We start from the raw sequence: 16,245 nt of genomic DNA on the forward strand, positions 1-16,245 counted from the left end.
CAGACCTGGACTCGGCGTGAACCGGCCCCGACGGCCGCAGGCGGCTTAGGCGACGAGCCGGATCTAGAAAATTGACGCAGACCCAACCAACCCGTCCGGCGTCCGGCTCCAACCGACCTGACCCCCAATGGCCTGGTCGCCAGCCGACTCGGCGCATGCGCAATCGATGACACCGACGCCCGCCATCGCTTCGACCAGCTCACTTTCTCCCTGGAGGGGGAGGAAGGCAGCACCATCGGACTGGCGTGCTTCGGCCCGCGCATCCGGGAGGAGACCTTTCCGAAAGGGTTCACGCTCACTCGCAACACCCCCAAGTACAACGGAACAGTGAAGCTGGAGGACTGGCTCACCGACTACACCACCGCCATCGGCATAACCGGCGGCAACCACTGGCTCGCCGTGCGCTACGCACTGCTCATGCTCCAAACATCAGCCCGCACCTGGTTGAACAGTCTGCCAGTGGGCAGGGTCAACACGTGGGTTGATTTTGAGAAGGCCTTCGTCTGCAACTTCACGGGGACTTATCGGCAACCCGGTTTTCGGTGTTAAAACCGGCGGATCTCGGGTAGGGGGTCATGAACTGTGTGTATAAGGCTAATGGTAACAGGAGGCTGGGGACACGATGTTTACCCAGGTTCGGGCCCTGTCGATGGAGGTAATACCCTACTTCCTGCTTGATTGATCTGGATGATATGAGTATTACAAGAGTTGATCTACCACGAGATCAGAGAGGCTAAACCCTAGAAGCTAGCCTATGGTATGATTGTTATTGTGTCCTATGGACTAAACCCTCTGTTTTATATAGACACCGGAGGGGGCTAGGGTTACATAGAATCGGTTTGCAGAGAAGGAGATCTACATCCGAATCGCCAAGCTTGCCTTCCACGCCAGCGAGAGTCCAATCCGGACACGGGACGAAGTCCTCAATTTTGTATCTTCATAGTCCAACAGTCCGGCCAAAGCATATAGTCCGGCTGTCCGGATACCCCCTTATCCATGACTCCCTCAGTAGCCCCCGAACCAGGCTTCAATGACGATGAGTCTAGCGCATAGATTGTCTTCGGCATTGCAAGGTGGGTTCTTCTCCAAATCCGGCACACCCGTTGTAGCGAACAGTGTCCGGCCTCCCAGTAAGGTTGTACTCCTCGGCTTCTGTGCTTCAATAATGGCTATCTCCACATGTCGAGTGAAGATGAGGGGCCGGGGCATTTTTACATTTGCCACCCTAATCCCGTAGGCACGCAGTCTATTTGAAGAGACAGGGATCCACAGATCCAAATCACACCACCTTCTCCCGAGCAAGCATTCCGTAGAGCGTGTCCAAAAGAGGCAATCCCATCATGACCGGTCACCACAGCCCTACCCGTCGCTCCCCTAGCTCGAAACCACGGGATTGGGAAAAGTGTTCCACCCCTCACAGCCGCCTAATAGAGTTGCAGACCAAAGGATTCCTTCCGCCCGCATACATGGTCCCCGTCCGATTCGGACTAGCCACCTATAATGGTGGGGCGCAAGTGGAGAGATTCCCTAACCCATCTCGGGGGTAGCGGGTATGCCTTGTCCCATATCTGCTACGAGGCGTTGGGTTTCCAATCCACATATTCCTCCGCGGGATCCTCGAGTTGTATGGTCTCCAGTTGCATAATCTTACCCCCCGCCTCCATACTGCACATCACGGGTTATGTTGCCCTCTACGAGCTGTTCCTGGGCAGTGAAGCTCATTTCGAGTTATGGAAGAGGTTATTCTGCCTTGTCCCCCGCAACCAGGAGGGATATATATATCAAGTGGGCGGAGCCAAAATATAGCGCATCGCCTAGACCGGATACCCGCCCAGTACTCCAAAGAAGGCGTCCGAAGACTGGCCCTCGCAGTGGTTTTATGTCGATGACCTTCCCCTTCCGGACCCAGTCTGGACAGGCCTTCTTGAGTTTTCCAATACTCCGCTGAAGAAATGCCAAAGCTGGCGCCCTCGAAGCCCTGAGGAGGAAGATAACAGAGAAGTCCTCTACCTGATGAGCCGGATAAAAACCCTGGCCAAATCAGGATTGACAATAATCGAAGTTATGTCAATATGCATAATAAGGGGAGTGCAGCCACTTCAATACAGGGGAAAACCCATGTGTCACTTTAATGGAGAAGACGATACCTCCCGCTGCGGTCGCAAAGGTCCGGACTCCGGCACATCTTTGGCGAGGATACTGTCTGATTTCTACAAAGGAGAAGAAGAGGAGTTCCTCCGCATTAAACCGTGGGATGGGTTTTCCATGTATAACCCCCGAAGCTGGGTAAGCTGTCATCCTTTACTCGACTCTGTCCATTCTTACCTTCCTTGTCACAATTATTTACCTTGCCGTTTCAAAACAGGAACTAAGGAAGGCCGTGAAAGAGTTCAACAGCCCCTCTCCGCAGCCAGAGGATCCCGGCCGGGCTCTTGATCCCGGACTTGAAGAAGATCCGGACATATAAGTGGAATTTGTCAACGAGACTTTCTACCAGGCAAGTACTGTTGACTCTTTAGTGGCCATCATCGCGGATTATCCCGGACTGCTTCCCATGTCGCATGTAAGTAATGTCGGGGTACAACCTTCCGAAAGGATTCCTTCCTTTTGCCGTACCTTATGCTTACATGCCGTATGTTTATAGAAACGGCAGTTGGGACACCATGTGGAACCCGCGGGGGCCTCTCAGAAGGAGGCGCCTAGACAAGGTAGGCTTAAAAGGAAGGCGGTTAGGAGCGAGAGGCAGGCGCAAAGGTATTCATTAAACTTGCCCCGTAGTTATTTGGTCTTTTGGCGAGACGTGACGGCTTTAATTATGTCCTGGCAGGAAACGCCAGACTATATCTGGGGATCCTACTAGCCACGCCTCAGTAGCCAGATTCTTGAACCGGATTCACGGGCGGAGGTTGATGTGGGGACAACGCCGAACTGTTTTCCTGCGAAGGATACAGATAGGCTTTCCGCCACAAATTCTGAAGTGGAGAGTGCCATGAATCACCGGTGCCGATGGGCCGTACTTCGTGGTGGTATTTTTTCCGAAGAGGCGTTTAATGCCTTCAATTCCGGACACGCATATATCCGCGCTGCTCAAGATGGACTTGCCAGAGCAACGGACGAGTATGTGAAGGATATACGGGTAAGAAAATTTAGTAAGTATGTGTAGTAGTAGCCCCCGAGACTTGAAACAGTTGGCGCAGCTGATTTAAGGATCATTAAATGCGTAGGTTCTTGTAGAGAAGAATGCCCAGCTGTCTCAAGAGCTACAGGAATGTAAGGCCCAAATGAAGGCCAATCTTACCGAACAAGAGGAATCTAAAAAGGCCTCTTCTGGTAATAATTTCTTCTACCAGTTTGTTTGTTCGGCATGTTTGACAAATATGACGAAAGATTCGGCACACGCTCCCGGAGGAAATCCGAAGACTGTGGGAGATAATGAGCCGCACCTGCGAAGCGAGGTGAAGGCGGGCGAACGTGTGCTGGCGCAGTCTATCCAAGAGAGATATAAGCTCCAAGATACTAATATCCGACTGAGCGTCGAGTTGAAAGATGTTCGGGCTCAGCTCGCGGACTCCATGAAGGAGAATAGGAGGCTTTGACGCGGCATTTATAGTAAGTGCTTCAAACGCGCTGTAGAACAGTTTGGCGAGGAAGCGAACTAACAGAGTTGTGTTTGCAGGTATGTTGACGGGCCGTCCCGGAGAGGAGATGCGTGGATCCGCACACGATATGCTGCGAGATCTTTCACAGCTGCCCGAACGAGCTTGGCAGGTGATGCAGGGTATTGCCCAGGCCTTGTGACCATCCGCTACCCTGCCAGGAGGCATGAGCGAACTTGTGGAGATGCTCAAAGGAGCACGGCGGCGCTTCCGGTTATGGAAGATATCAGCTTGCCGGCAAGGTGCAAGAGAAGCTTGGGCCATGGTGAAGACGCGATACGCCAAGGCTGACCCGAACCATATGGCCGAAGTCGGACCGGTGGGGTCAGATGGACAAGAGATACCTGTTAGTCTGGTATATGACCAAGTAGCGTTAGCTGCAAGGTATTCCCAACAGGATTGTAAGCTAGACAGCTTGTTGGATGGTATAGAGGAAGAGTACAGCCAATCTAAATGACTATGTAATTTGGATGGGCTTATGTACTCCCTAGCCGGATTGAAAATCATTTGTCATGGCGGACCTTTTCGCTTCAGCCCCCGGACCCGACAGTCCGGGGTGTATCCGAATACCCGCATAGTTATGAAAATCCGGGGTATGCGTGGAAACCAGGCGTAGGGGTCATTAAGTGCTTGAATAGACAAGTACCCAACTATTTATGTTATATTACCTTGATAGTAAGAAACATCTTCCAGAGAGAATAGTCCCGTTAGGGGTTCCTTTCTCTGGGTGCGCATGCATCGATGTGCATGTCCGAACTGCGAACAGAAGTACAGGAAACAAAACATCTAGGTATATACGTTGTAATGAACGAGAACATCCTTTGTTCACCGACCGAATATTCCCTTAAGAATGCTAGCTTTTGGCTTCACCTACTCCGAGGTACACATCCGGCTCAATCGGTAGTAACAATCGCAGAGGTGCTCCCCTTATGCCCTAGCCGAATTAACGGGAACATAGGGCATAAATACAAGAGCCAGGCAACCCAGCATGGCCAAAACTTAAGTCATATCGATGCATATAATGGTGAAGAAAAGGCACATATGGAAAGAAAAATGCATATGTGGCTGGCAAGGAGCCATTAAAGTAGTTATATTTAGCTTCCGAATAGGAAGCCCCCAGGTATAGTCTGCACGCATGGTGCGGCCGGAGTGATCAGGGCATCCGTACAGCTTTAAGGCTATATATTAAAAAGGAAAAAGAGGGCGAGAAAGGAAGAAAGAGAACATAATTGAAGAGGCAAAGTTAAGGAGAAGAACACTGAGTTCGGCACTAGGCGTAGAATCTCCGGAGTCTGGCCGCGTTCCATGGGTTCGGCTCGAGTCTGTTATCAGGTGCACTCCGCAGACAGTACGATCCTCCAGTGAGAACTTTATCAACGATGAAGGGGCCCTCCCACTTGGGTTTGAGCTTGTCCTTCTTCTTCTTGGGGAGGCGTAGAACGAGTTCGCCAATGTTATAAGTTTTGGCCCGTACTTCTTTGCTTTGATACCTTCGAGCCTGTTGCTTATAGAATGCGGAACGGGCTTTAGCGACATCACGCCCCTCTTCCAAAGCATCCAAGTTGTCCTGCCGATCTAGCTCGGCTTCCTTCTCTTCATACATGCGCACGCGAGGTGAGTCATGGATTATGTCGCAGGGCAGTACTGCTTCTGCACCGTACACCATAAAAAATGGTCTGTATCCGATGGTATGATTCGGCGTTGTCCGCAGCCCCCAGAGTACGGAGTCGAGTTCCTCGACCCAATGTGTGTATGATTCCTTCAAGGATCACACTAGTCTGGGTTTAATGCCGCTCATAATAAGACCATTTGCACGTTCGACTTGACCGTTTGTTTGGGGGTTATAGAGAGAGGTGTAGTCGAGCTTAATGCCCATTTTGCCGCACCAGGTTTTCACCTCATCAGCTGTAAAATTCGAACCATTATCAGTGTTGATGCTGTGGGGGACACTGTAACGGTGTACAACCCCTGATATGAAGTCTATCACTAGTCCGGATTTAGCCGTTTTAACTGGTTTGGCTTCTATCCATTTGGTGAACTTGTCCACCACGACCAATAAGTATTTTTTCTTATGGCTTCCTCCTTTAATGGGTCCCACCATATCTAGCCCCTAGACCGCGAAGGGCCAAGTTATGGGGATTGTTTGGAGAGCGGTAGGGGGCATATCGCTCTGATTGGCAAATAGTTGACAACCAACGCAATGTTGGACAAGGTCCTGTGCGTCTGCCCGGGCTGTCGGCCAGTAAAAACCTATCTGAAAGGCCTTGCTTACGAGTTCTCGGGCTGCCGCGTGGTGCCCGCCTAGTCTGGAATGGATTTTGGCTAAGAGTTGCCGCCCTTCCTCTTCGGAGATGCATCGTTGGAGCACTCCGGTGGTGCTCTTCTTGTAGAGCTGTCCTTCATGAACTTTGTAGGCCTTAGAAAGTCGCACAATACAACGTGTCTTATTTTGGTCCTCGGGGAGCTCTTGCCTATTTAGGTAGGCCAAGAAGGGCTCGGTCCATGGGGCGATGACAACCATTATTTCGTGGGCCGAAGGTGTTATTTCGGTGGGAGAGCCTCCGATTACGTTAGATGGTTCAGAAACTTGGGTTGTGTTTGGAGCCGGACAAATAGTGCCGGACTCCCCCTCCCATGCCACGGACGGCTTGAACAACCTTTCTAAGAAGATATTGGGTGGGACGGGGTCGCGTTTAGCGCCGATGTGGGCGAGGATATCGGACGCTTGATTATTTTCTCTCACCACATGGTGGAATTCGAGCCCCTTGAAGCGAGCTGACATTTTGAGGACAGCATCGTGATAGTACACCATTTTCGGGTCCTTGGCATCAAAGTCTCCATTTACCTGAGATATTGCAACGTTTGAGTCCCCTCGCACTTCGAGGCGTTGGATGCCCATGGAGACTGTCATCCGAAGACCATGCAACAGAGCCTCGTATTTGGCTGCATTGTTGGAGTCTGTGTATAATATTTGGAGTACATATTGGATCGTGTCTCCAGTTGGGGATGTCAGGACAACACCCGCTCCTAATCCGGCCAGCATTTTAGAGCCGTCGAAATGCATGATCCAATTGGAGTACGCGCCGTACTCTTTAGGGAGTTCGGCTTCTGTCCATTCGGCGACGAAGTCGGCCAGTACTTGTGAGTTAATGGCCCGCCATGGTTTGTATGTTATGTTGAACGGGAGGAGCTCAATGGAAGATTTAGCAATCTAGCCTGTTGCATCGCGGTTATTTATTATGTCATTGAGTGGTACTTCGGAGGCCACCGTGATCGAACACTCTTGAAAGTAGTGTCGTAGTTTCCGGGATGCCATGAAGACCACGTACGCTATCTTTTGGTAGTGTGGGTACCGAGATTTGCATGGAGTGAGGACAGTGGACACGTAATATACCGGCTTTTGGAGCGGGAACTTGTGTCCGTCTGCCTCTCGTTCGACGAGGAGCACTGGGCTCACAACTTGGTTTGTTGCGGCTATGTATAATAGCATGGGTTCGCCAATGTTTGGTGAAGTCAGGACTGGGTTTATGGCCAAGAGTGCCTTTATTTCTTCCAGTTCGGCCGTGGCCGCATCTGTCCACTCGAAGTGTTTGGTGTGTCGAAGAAGGCGATACAGAGGTAGTGCCTTTTCTCCTAAGCGGGAGATAAAGCGGCTTAAGGCAGCCACGCATCCACTTAGTTTCTAGATCTGCTTGAGGTCTGTTGGGATAGCCAACTGTGACAGAGCTTGGTTTTTTGCCGGATTTGCTTCAATTCCTCTATTGGAAACGATGAAGCCGAGCAATTTCCCGGAGGGTACCCCGAAGACACATTTCTCTGGGTTGAGCTTGATGTCGTATGTTCGGAGGTTGTCGAACGTAAGCCTCAAGTTATCTATTAAAGTTTCAACGTGTCTTGCTTTGAAGACCACGTCGTCTACATAGGCCTCTACTATCTTGCCGATTTCTTTTTCCATGCATGTCTGAATCATGCGCTGATAGGTTGCGCTGGCATTTTTGAGCCCGAAAGGCATGGTGTTAAAACAGAAGGGGTCGTATGCTGTAATGAAGGCCGTTGCAGCCTGGTTGGACTCCGCCATCTTGATCTGATGGTATCTGGAGTATGCGTCGAGGAAGCACAATGAGTCGTGTCCTGCGGAGGAGTCAATGATTTGGTCAATGCGGGGGAGGGGGAAGGGATCCTTAGGGCAAGCTTTATTGAGGTCCTTGAAATCGACACATAAGCGCCAGGATTTGTCCTTCTTTGGTACCATTACCAAGTTTGCTAGCCAATCCGGATGTTTGATGTATGATGAATCCGGCCTCAAGTAGCTTGGCTAGTTCCTCTCCCATGGCTTGCCACTTAGGCTCTGAGAAGCGCCTAAGAGTCTGCTTGACTGGCTTGTATCCTTTTAGTATATTGAGGCTGTGCTCGGCCAGCCTGCGTGGGATGCCCGGCATGTCTGAAGGGTGCCAGGCGAAGATATCCCAATTCTCACGTAGGAAACCTCGCAGTGCGGTGTGTATTGTTGGGTTCAACTATGTCCCAATGGAAGCTGTCTTTGTAGGGTCCGTTGGGTGGACCTGGAATTTGACTATCTCGTCCGCTGTTTTGACGGAGGTGGATTTAGGTCGCTTGTCGAGTATCACGTCGTCTCTGTCCACTGTTGCTCGCAGCATTGTTAGTTCTTCGGCCGCGAGGGCTTCTGATAATGCTTCCATGGCAAGGGCGGCGGTTTTATTTTCGGTGAAGAGTGCGACGTCCGGATCACTAGCTAGAGTGATGATTCCATTGGGCCCAGGCATTTTGAGCTTCATGTACCTGTAATGGGTTATAGCCCGGAAACTCGTGAATGCATCCCAACCCAAGAGGGTGTGGTATCCGCTGCTGAACGGGGCCACTTGGAATGTAATTTTCTCGGACCTATAATTCTCCGGCGTGCTGAATACCACATCCAGTGTGATTTTTCCCGCGCATCGCGCCTCCCGACTAGGGATGATTCCCCTGAAGGTTGTGCTGCTTTGCTCAGTGCGGCTCCTGTCAATTTCCATCTTGTTAAGGGTTTCCTCGTAGATGAGGTTTAGCCCGCTTCCGCCATCCATGAGCAGTTTAGTCAGCCTGAAGCTGTCCATGATTGGACTAAGGACCAAAGCGTCTAGTGCTCGGACTGTTCGGAACTAAGGTTCATCACTGGCATTTTAGGTTATAGCCGTGTCGTTCCATGGGTTTATTGTTGCAACGTGGCAAACTTCGATGAGGCTGCGCTGAGCTCGCTTGCGCCTATTATTTGAGGCGAAAGTCTCGAAGACTGTAAATACTGTATTGTTGTTTCCGGCGGGTTGTTGTTCTGTTGTATGGTTTAAGAGGAGATCCTCGCTGCTCTTTGCTACCTGTCGGATTATCCAACATTCCCTAAGGTTATGAGTTGGCGTAGTATCCGGTGTGCTGTGAATTTTGCATGGTCCACTGAGCCATTCTTCCAATACGGTTCTGCGCCTTGTATCAGGCTTTGGTTTTTTGGTAATTGAATCGGGTAACTTACGAGAGTTTGCCCTTTATATCGGACAAAGGGTTTAGTGAGAGCCGGATTGTCCCAGAAGTTCGTTTGGGTTTTCCAGGCGCTTTCCATCGCGCAGTACTTCTGCACTATGGCCGCTAAGTCAGCGAAGTGTACTATGTCACAGCGACTTATAGCGTTGAGGATCTCTTTGTCCATGCAATTGTTGCAGAAGAGGGAGATTGCGTCTTCCTCGCGACAGTCCTTAACCCTGTTTAACACCAGGAGGAATCTGGCCCAGTAATGATGTACTGTCTCTTGTGGCTCTTGTTTCATTTGCTGAATATTGAATAAATCTGGGTGGGTGGGTGGTTTTGAATCCGAATCCTGACCCAATCTGAGACCTTGGGGCAAGGAAGTTCCCAAGCTCAACGGCCCGGGCTCTGGGATGCTGCCCAATTTGTTTGACCCGTGCCCGATCCTAAGTTCGGGGTTTGGGTCGTGTCCTCCCGCGAGCGGGTGTCCGGCTTAGAGAGCTCAGAAATCCGGACACAGTTCGTCCTCAAAATAGAGGGAGAATTCGTATGATGCTCCTCCACTACTGCGATCTCGTGGGTGACCGGCGGAGAATAAATCTCCCTTTGGTCAGGTTTAAGCCTGATCCGGTCATAGTCCGTAGTGACGCCCAGGGCGGCGATATGATCCAAGAGCTCATTAAGGGAAGACAGCTCCATTGGATCCATCTGTTTGGCGAGTTCCGAACTGAAGTGGAGGCTGATTTTGATGACCTGAGAAGTCATTGTCGGCGCGACAGCCGATCGGGCGGTCATGACGAAGCCGCCCAGATTGAGGGTTTGGCCTTGGACCAGTGCTCCTTCAGAGGTGATCTTGTCCCTGACAACGAAGCGGGCCATCAAGCCTTACTGCAACGACACAGAGGAACTCTCAATGAAAGCACCAATCGGTGTCAAAATCGGCGGCTCTCGGCTAGGGGGTCCCGAACTGTGCGTCTAAGGCTAATGGTAATAGGAGGCTGGGGACATGATGTTTACCCAGGTTCAGGCTCTCTCGATAGAGGTAATACCCTACTTCATGCTTGATTGATCTTGATGATATGAGTATTACAAGAGTTGATCGACCACGAGATCAGAGAGGCTAAACCCTAGAAGCTAGCCTATGGTATGATTGTTGTTGTGTCCTACGGACTAAACCCTCTGGTTTATATAGACACTAGAGGGGCATAGGGTTACACAGAGTCGGTTTACAGAGAAGGAGATCTACATCCGAATCGCTAAGCTTGCCTTCCACGCCAAGGAGAGTCCCATCCGAACACGGGATGAAGTATTCAATCTTGTATCTTCATAGTCCAAAAGTCCAGCCAAAGCATATAGTCCGGCTGTCCGGATACCCCCTTATCCAGGACTCCCTCACTGGCCACCCCAGCCAGCTCGCCATGTGCGTGTAGGGGCCGACAGAAACCGTTCGCGAATACCTCGCACGCTGGACCGAGCTCGAACAGTTGTGAGGGCGTCCACGAGGTTCAAGCAATCCAGTACGTCGTCAATGGGTGCCGAGATGGCACCCTCCTCAAGCACAAGCTCTTGCGCTCCGAGCTGGCCACCATGGCTGTGCTCATGGTAACAGCGGACAAATACGCCAACATCGACTCCGCCATGAAGATCCAGGTGGCGCTATATGAAGCCGGTAAGGCAAAGATGGTTCCCCCTCCGAAGCCGGCAGGCAAAGGTAGTCGTCAGTAGCACAACCAGCAGAACCACAAGCGCAAGGCCGATCAGTCGGCTCAGTGTTTCAACAACCGACTCATCGCGACCGCTGAGCCCGCAACTGACTCGGTGGCCAAGTGCCGGAAGACCGGCAAGGCGGCATGGAAGCCCACCAAGAGTTTTGAGGAGATACTCGATGCTCCCTGCAAGCACCATAGTGGCGCGAGGCCACCCACGCACACGCTCCGGCAATGCGGCATCACCAAGCGCATCATGAGGGGCAACGTCCCGCCCCCTCGGGCTCTGGCTCCGGGCGTGGATCAACCACCTCCACCTCCACCGCCGCCTCCAGCCGGCGGCACGATGCCCGACGACACCTACCCGGACCAGAATGCGGCCTACGTCGTCTTCACCGGCATCAACAACGACAATTGCAATGAACATTTGCACAGGCAGGAGGTGAACACCATCATCCCGGCCAAGCCGGAATACATGCACTCGTCGGACCGCCCGGTCACCTGGTCCTGGGTGGACCATTTAGCCGTCATGCCAAATCCAAGTGGCTACGCTCTCGTCCTCAACCCACCATCGTCGCGCCGCGGCGCATGTGCAAGTTCTCCCATGTCGTCATCGACGGCGGTAGCAGCATCAACATCCTCTACCGCGACACCATGACCAAGGTTGGCCTCGAGGCCAAGGACCTGGAGCCAACCCGAATGATCTTCCACGGCATCGTTACCGGCCTCTCCTGCTCCCCCATTGGTCGGGTCCGGCTCGACGTCCTTTTCAGTGACAGCAGTCACTTCTGGCCCACACCAATCTGGTTCAAGGTGGTGGACCTGTCCAGCACGTAACACGCACTGCTGGGCTGACCCGCGCTCGCCAAGTTCATGGCGGTCCCCCACTACGCCTAAATGAAGATGAAGCTGGTCCCTGGAGTGCGCTCATCACCATGACCGGCGACTATCGCAAGTCCCTGGAGTGCGCTCGAGACGGCGCCAAGCTGGCCGAGTCGCTGGTCATAGCTGAGGAACAGCGCCGGCTTGACAGGATCGTCGCCCTGGCCGGCGAAGCGTCAGCCGCGCCAATCCCCACCGAAGAGCCGGCTGACGAGGCCGCCTTCAAGCCCTCCAAGGAGACCAAGAGAGCGAAGTTGAACCCAGAAGACACCAGCTGCAGCAAGTACGTAGTCATAGGCACCCGCCTCGACAACAAATAGGAAGGAGAGCTCGTCGACTTCCTCCGTGAGAATCGGAATATTTTTGCCTGGACCCCAAAGGACATGCCGGGTATCCGAGGAAGTACGCCGAGCACAAACTCCACATCCGCAAGGACGCCAAGCCTGTCCACCAACCCCTACGATGATTTTCCGAAGAGAACAGAAGAACTATCAGTGAAGATGTCGCCAAGCTTTTGGCGGCCGGCTTCATCATGGAAGTGTTCCACCCCGAGTGGCTGGCCAACCCAGTCCTCGTCCTGAAGAAAAACAAGACATGGCACGTGTGTATCGACTACACCAGCCTGAACAAGGCCTGCCCCAAGGATCCGTTCGCCCTTCCGTGGATCGACCAAGTCATCGACTCGACCATCGGGTTTGAACTCCTGTCCTTCCTGGACGCTTACTCCAGCTACCACCAAATAAAGCTAGACCCGGCCGTCACCCTGAAGACGTCCTTCATCACGCCCTTTGGGGCGTACTACTACATCACCATGTCGTTCGGCTTGAAGAACGCCAGCGCCACCTTCTAGCGCTGCATGCAGAAATGCTTGCTGCGGCAACATCCACGTCCACGTAGACGACATCGTGGTGAAGACCAAGCAGCACCTCATGTTCCTCGACAAGCTGAAGGAAACATTTGCCAACCTGCGTGAATACAAGGTCAAGCTTAACCTGGCCGCCGCCATCCCTGACCCGGGGTCTGCTCAGCGCGGCTCAGGGACTGCCGACCCAGAACCCACCCTGGGGGTGGTCTTCGCCGTGGTGATGGCTCCATCTTGGGCCCTTGCCATCTCGGAGTTTCCTGGAGAGTGGGGTCCTCCCCATGGACGAGACAGAGGCCCGACAGGTGCAACGCTGGGCGCCCGCCTACAGCATCATCAACAACGAGCTCGTCAAATGGAGCCCCAACAACGTGTTCCAGCGCCGCGTCGAGCAGGACCAAGGCATCGACATCCTCCTCGACATACACCAGGACGAATGCAGGCACCATGTTACGTCACGATCCCTGCTGGCCAACGCTTTCCGACATGGTTTCTACTAGCCAACGGCCCTCCAAGACGCCGAGTCACTCGTCCTCAAGTGCGAGGGATGCCAGCGCTTCAGCAAGCGCAGCCACTAGCCGGCATCAGCACTCCACACCATCCCGATCGCCTAGCCCTTTGCGGTGACCGTTCAAAACCGCCTGAGGCGGCATGACACATTTGCTGGTGGCCGTGGATAAGGTCACCAAATGGATTGAAGCACGTCCAATCAAGAAACTGGACGGGCCAACAGCCTTCTGGTTCATCAAAGACATCGCAGTATGCTACGGAATGCCGAACATCATCGTCACGGACAACGAAACCAACTTCGCCATGGGCGCGCTCGCGCAATACTGCTCCGTCTCCGGCATACGCCTCGACCTGACCTCCCTTGCGCACCTGCAGTCCAACGGGCAGGTCGAGCAAGCCAACGGCCTCATTCTATCCGGCATCAAGCCGCAGCTCGTCGAGCCGCTCATCTGTTCACCCGGTAGTTGGCTTGATGAGTCGCCAGCCGTCCTCTGGAGTCTTCGAACCACGCCGAACAGGTCGACCGGGTTCACCCTGTTCTTCCTTGTTTATGGAGCCGAAGCCATCATCCCGACCGACGTCGAGTTTGACTCATCGCGTGTCGCGATGTACACTGGAGCCGAAGCCAAGGAAGCCCGCGAAGATGGCGTCGACTTACTCGAAGAGGCGCGTCTCCTAGGTGGCGCATGACACACCGAGGCAATAGGCGCAACCTGTAGCACATCCACCTTTTCCAAGCATGTCAACCCACCAAAGCATTGCCTCTTTCGTCAACCTCCTCGACAAGGAAACCAAGAAGGCAGCCCGGACCATCGAGGCCGAGGAGCTCCCCAGCAATGCGATGGACGACGCGCCTTGATTTGTGTTATCACCAGGGTTGAGCAGACCCTTGGAGCACGGTGCTTCAGCTCCACGGATCAAGATAGGCATGTCAGCACAGAGAGGCTGCAGCTCACCACACAACATGATCGATGGTGCACTGAAGAGAAAGCTAGGCGCGTCCGCAGCGATAGGCTACGGCTCGCCGCACAAGCGAGATCGTTGGAGTGCCACAGAGTGAGAGGCATGACGCACTGCACAGCAAGAGCGGATCCATCTATGCTTGCCTGCTGTCGACAGGGTGGCACAACTGGGTACACATATCGTCAGTACCCCCATTCCTTGCCAGGAGTGGGTAGAGCTCGTCTGCGCCGTAGTTGCACCAGAGGGCGTCCATGCCGTACTTGCACTGGATGCCCGCCCCGCCGTTCGCATGGATAGCACTGTCCGCCTTGTCCGCGGCCCGCTCAATGCCAACGTGCTGGTTGCTAGGATCGAGTGCCTCCTTGGCCTAGATATCCACCTAGGCGCAGTAGAGGGAACATGGCTATCGCATTCTTGAGTTGGTTATCTCCAATGAAATAGCCAACTTGGAGCTCGAGATCGGGCTCCAGATGTACTACGAGCGTCTCGACCGCTTGGTGGAATGCCTGCGTGAGTTTAGGCAGAACCAATAGCTACTGTAGGCATGGGCTGCTTGTCATGGACACATTTTATTTTGTTGACTCATTTCGATGTGGATCGCCATGTATTCACAACAATCATAATATTCACAACAAGCATATGCTTTCCATTCTGTATATGTGGATGATAACAACTAGATACAAATTAATATGAAAACAGATAGAAAAAATGGAATTCACAATATCTATTAATTGTTCATTAGTTCATCACAGAATATATATAATATCATCACTTGTATGTGATAATACTTCTCTACCACGTACAATGCATAAAATTGAAAATGAACAATACTAAAACTAATAAACGGACTCCAAACATCCGCATAAATATTTTATGTCAGTTTTGGAATATTAGAAAAAAAATAAGAAATAACCGGGAAGGCAACCCAGGTGCCCACAAGGTACCAGGGTGCGCCTACCCCACCTGGCGCGCCCTGGTGGGTAGTGGGCCCCTCGGCACCTTCCTAACTCCATTTTCCTTCTGTATACTTGTTTCCCAAGATTAAAAATCTTTATATACACCCAGATGATTTGACCACCGTATCGCAGAAAAATCCTCTATTCTTGTTTCGTGTTGTTTTTCTGTCAGATCTATCAAGCCAGGTATCATGTCTTCTGCTTCCTCCCACGATGTAGAAGTTGATGCTTGGCTATTGAAGATGGAGCTAAGGAGAGAAGAACCAAAAGAAGCCACTAAGGAGGACAAGGTCAATAAAGCTGCCGGAGACCAGGATCAAGAAGGAGGGTAAGCCATGCTCGCAGGGGAGGCCGAGAAAGGGGAGGATATCCTTCAAACTTACTACGATCAGCTCACCCCCACTAGAATTGAAGCCTCTAGGGAATTCAAAACGGTTTGTGTTCATAATAAATATCTCACTCGTGAAATTATTTTGTTGGAAGAGCAAAACATCGCCCTCCGGAGCATCAATCATAGATTGGAGTACCTACTGAGGCCGAAGTGTGATGTTCCTACCACTCCAACACCTTCGCCATCATCGCCAAAGAAGGATACTTGAGTACACGGGTATGGATGATACGTCTCCAATGTATGAACTTTTGCAAACACTTTTGCCCTTGTTTTGGACTCTAACTTCCATGATTTGAATGGAACTAACCCGGACTGATGTTGTTTTCAGCAGAATTGCCATGATATTATTATTGTGCAGAAATAAAAGTTCTCAGAATGACCTGAAACTCCACGAAGTCATGTTTTGTAATTAATAAAAGATATTGGCAAAAGAATCAACAGAGGAGGACCCACACCCTGTCCACGAGGGTGCAGGGCGTGCCCCCTGACTCGTGGGCCCCATGGACCTCCATCGACCTCAACACCAACTCCATATATTCACGTTCAGGGAGAAAAAAATCAGAGAGAAGGATTCATCGCGTTTTACGATACGGAGCCGCCGCCAAGCCCTAATCTTCCTCGGGAGGGCTGATCTGGAGTCCGTTCGGGGCTCCAGAGAGGGGAATCTATCGCCATCGTCATCATCAACCATCCTCCGTCACCAATTTCATGGTGCTCACCGTCGTGCGTGAGTAATCCCATCGTAGGCTTGCTGGACGGTGATGGGTTGGATGAGATTTACCATGTAATCGAGTTAGTTTTGTTAGGT

This window comes from Triticum aestivum, chromosome 6B, assembly GCF_018294505.1.
Source record: "Triticum aestivum cultivar Chinese Spring chromosome 6B, IWGSC CS RefSeq v2.1, whole genome shotgun sequence".
NCBI lineage: Eukaryota > Viridiplantae > Streptophyta > Magnoliopsida > Poales > Poaceae > Triticum > Triticum aestivum.